This window comes from Austrofundulus limnaeus, unplaced genomic scaffold (assembly GCF_001266775.1).
Source record: "Austrofundulus limnaeus strain Quisiro unplaced genomic scaffold, Austrofundulus_limnaeus-1.0 Scaffold27, whole genome shotgun sequence".
NCBI lineage: Eukaryota > Metazoa > Chordata > Actinopteri > Cyprinodontiformes > Rivulidae > Austrofundulus > Austrofundulus limnaeus.
Window position 1 is genome coordinate 2,539,090 of NW_013952429.1, and position 4,235 is coordinate 2,543,324.

The following is a 4,235-nucleotide window of genomic DNA, read 5'->3' on the forward strand; positions in this document are numbered from 1 at the left end:
GAAACAGGTAGACTAGTGCATCCTAAATTTTTTAACATTAATTTTTATGACAATATAGCCATTTTGGCCTTTAGAAAAACGTTTGAGGGTCTCACCTCCTAATAAATGTCATTTTGGGAAGTAGTCTCTCATTTTTACTCAATACTTTTACTTTTAATACTTAAGTACATTTTATGTCAGAAATTAACTTTTGATACTTAAGTACAAAATTTATTAGATACTTTAAGACTTATATTCAAGTAATATTCTTAGAGGAGACTTGAAATTTTACCAAAGTAAATTTATGGTAAGATACTTGTACTTTTACTCAAGAATCAATTTGAGGTATTTTACTCAACACTGATGTCATGTTTGGGTCTCATGGATCTCGTGCCAAAAGTTACTTTTCCAGACAATAAGTCTACAAACTGTTCAGTAACACTACTGCACAGGAACATCTTTGTTTGGTTTCGTCCTATGTTTTCATTCACATGACAAGAAAACTAAATTACTTGAACATTTTTCTGTTTCGGCGAGATGCAACACGTGACCTCTCTCTTCACAACATTTCTTCTTGCCTCGGATGTAAATAAAAAGGTCCATTTGATTTGATTGGAACTTGTCACCCCAACTTATTGAAGCTCAACTCGCTGATCCGAATGTGGTGGAATCGTCTCTGCAGCCTCACAGCTGTCAAACTACAGCCTCACAAAAGGCAGTTGTTGGCAGGAGTTATTTATAGCCCAGGCAGCAGAAGCATCATCGTACCACAGAGCAAGAGTGGCCCTGCCTTGTTATTTACATGAACAARCTGATTAAATCTCAAGCTGCTGCAAACAAAGGCGTAGGTGGATTTGATCAATTAAATCAGTCTGTTGAGTCATCTTGAACAAACGAGTCTCTAATAAACGTGGCTTATGTTAACACTGACGTTAGMTATATAAAGTCCAGAGGCTAGTTTATGATCAGCAGATTACAATTCCAAGTCAATGAAGTGCTCCGGTAACTTAAAGCAGAAATGATTTGCATGTTTGCAGTTTAGCTCCACACAAAGAGCTCCACATTTATGAGTCTCTGAAGGAATTTAATTTCTCTGCACAGGACTGGGCTTATTACGCAATGTAGAGAAGAAACTGCACACAGACATCAAACCTTATTGAAGCAGAAAAGGAACAAAAGGTTAGGCTGGGAAGGAATAAATTGTATTTATAGTTTTTGAGCTGCACATTAACTCTCAAAGCAATAATCTGTCAGTAAAAAGCCTGAAAAACAAATGTGGGGATCGTAAAGCATTCAGATTGGCTCACTCGTATGGTTAGGTCAATTAAACAATATTAAAAAGACATCATTCAAATTTAAAAGTAGTATTTCTTAATTTCCTGGTGTCTTGCATGCTGAAGTTTTGAACAAAGATCTTGCAGGATCTGTTAGCACTCAAAGTATTTATGGAGGATGACTCTCGAYTACTACCACACCAAACTATCCCTCAGTGTTTGTAAAAAGGACTGAATCATAGTCCTTTTCTATTGGTAAAGATTGTCTGGCTGTGGCAGACATATTGGATCAGGATGACAGCAAAAGTTAATCAAGTATATACTGTATGTCCAATAATTTATTTCAAAGAGTTTTATTAAATCTATTCTCTAGTGTATAAGATATTTTACAGATAAGCTCTCACATGCACATGTTTGTGTCGGTCGGTGAAAGCAAATAATTTTTTGAGAGCGCCAAAGTTCTAAAACTCTTTATGATTTGCTCTGTATCAAACCAGAACATGAGCTACATCCATCCATGTTCCTCATCGCTTGTCCTTTCTGGGTCACAGGAAGCTGGTGCTCATCTCCAGCACTCAGTGTGAGAGGACGGTAAGTAAGTAAATTGTATTTGTATAGCACTAGGGTACACCATAGACAGGTCGCACATCCATCACAGGGRCATGAGCTCACAGGTGTTGCCAGCTCGTCTCATAATTCCCCGGGAGGCGAGGATATGATATCTGCGCTCAGTTTTCTGTTTTATGCTCGTGTGATCGGAGTTACTGCCGCTGCSTTTGCCTGCTTCCACTGATCTTTGTCTCTGTCGTTCTGGCTGTCACAGTCACGACCTCTCCCTCTGTTCTCATCTCGTTTCAGCAGCCCCCCTCACGGACCCTCACCTGCATGAATTGTCTGGGCCCATCTGTGCTCCCTCCATCTCAGCCAGGGAATCTGGCCCACAGCCACCAGTCAGGCCACGAGGAAATTAATTACAAGAAATAAAGGAGCAAGTCGCAGATATCAGATCTACTGTTTGATCTCCCTAAAATGCAGAACAAATATGAATTTGGGACAAAAAATGCACGTGTGCAGCATTTTAAACTCTTATGTTTAATTGGTTGCAGCAACAAGACAACAGAGGATTTCACAGAGAGTTACTGTTAACTGTAAACTAGATTTACTGAGAAACAGAGGATAAATGTGGGCTGTGTGAGGATTGTCAATACAAACTAGGTGTGAGCTGAAGTTCAATGCACAAATAAAAGAAAGGCACTGGACAATATTCTGAGTTTTAATGCACTTTTTCTTGAGATGTTATGTGACTCCTCTGAGTTTCTCACTTTTTGAAGATGAGAAATTTAGMGAGTTTCAAGGACGAGAAGAGAGATATTTTCCAAAAAAAGATGAAAATGTCAAGTTCTCTTTAAATTTAAAAAAAAAAAACAGGATTTGCCATGTCCTTGATGACTGAAAATCTTTAACAACATAAACAATAAACCAGGAAATTAGTAAAACCAAAAGATAAAGGCAAAGGTAACAGAAACGAGAAACTATAGCTTGCTGCGACATTTTAAACTTCCCAAGAGTCAGATGTGTAAAATGTTCCTTTTTCCAACTATCAACAACATTAGTGTCTGATTATTCCAACCTCTCTGTGACCCTACACCCCACTGTAATCCTTCATTTTGACCACTTTTCTCCTGTTTCCCTCAGTTCTGTTGGTTAACTGTCTGATTTGCCTGAGAGGGAGGCTGGGAGGTTCTGAATGAAGAGAAGAGAGCGTTGCTGTTTGTTTGTCTCACACAGAGCGCCTGTGTCTTGGAATGAGCAGATGGTGGATCTGGCTGGCACTTGGGTGGCACAGGCACATCCGCAGGAAGGCACGAACAAACACGCCACACACACACACACACACACACACATACATACACATACCTCTCCTCCCTCTCGCCTTCTCTGAATACCCCCCGTCTCTCCCTCCTTCGCCACTCATATCCAGGGCACCGCGTTTATCAGCACAACTTACCCTCCCCTCCGAGCCCACGGGGACGGCAGCGGTGCGGGTGTAGCGCGTGGCCGGGTTCGAGGGGCGAGGGCAAAGTGCACAATCAGAGGGGACGAGTGGCTCGTTCTCTCGGAGCGAATTTCCGACCTTTACGTAAATCAGCAGCGCTTCGTTAATCACAATTACTCTCTGAATAAAGAGAGGCTTTTTGGCCCAGTCAGTAGGCAGCACAATGRCTTAATTATGTCACGCTAAGAAACAAACAGCGAGCTGTAATTGTTTAAGGTTATTACTGTGCTTCTCCGTGCTCTTCTAACCACACAGAGTGGCTTTTCTCTAACGCTCACTAGATGGAGATTATAATGACAAAAACAACATAATGAGCCAGCCAGATTGGAAGTGGTGAGAGGCAAATTTTCTTATTTTCCTTTCCTTTTTTTTTATTTTTATTTTGCACACAGATGAATTTTCGAATGTAAAATTAAAAAGTAAAATAAAATGAGGATTTTAAAGATCATTTTCATGGGAGACAATTGTGACACAAATTATGTAAAGAATATTTGAAATGTTGAAATGTTCAACTTAATGCACAGCAGTGGTTCTGAATTAACTTTCTTTATCTGTTTTTATATTAGAAGAAAAATAAAGATTTTTTTTACTTCAAGACAGGAGAGGTATCTTGATTTCTGTGGTGTTAGAGAATATATACGTAGGCATCAATCAAGTGACAGGTGACACGCCCCCTTTTCGGGGGGGGGGGGCATCCGTCATGTCCATATATGGTCAACTTCCGGTGACTTCCGTTCTCTTTTGATTGACCGTAAGTAACCCTAACCCTCCTTTCACCCTCCTTTCACCCACAACCTTTGACTTATAGTAACCCTAGATTTCATCAGATACCTTCAAGAATATTCTGGTGACCGCAACTTCCTGTTTAGGTAGATATCAGCACAAGCCATCTGTCAGGTACATCCTGTCAAAAGGTTGTGACATCC

At 40.2% G+C, this 4,235-nt stretch overlaps 1 protein-coding gene across 1 annotated transcript in view; it reads right to left on the reverse strand.

Moving 5' to 3' along the window:
• cfap52 (cilia and flagella associated protein 52) overlaps nucleotides 1-4,235 on the reverse strand; it is a 13,090-nt gene that overhangs the window by 2,517 nt on the left and 6,338 nt on the right. The window lies entirely within an intron of this gene.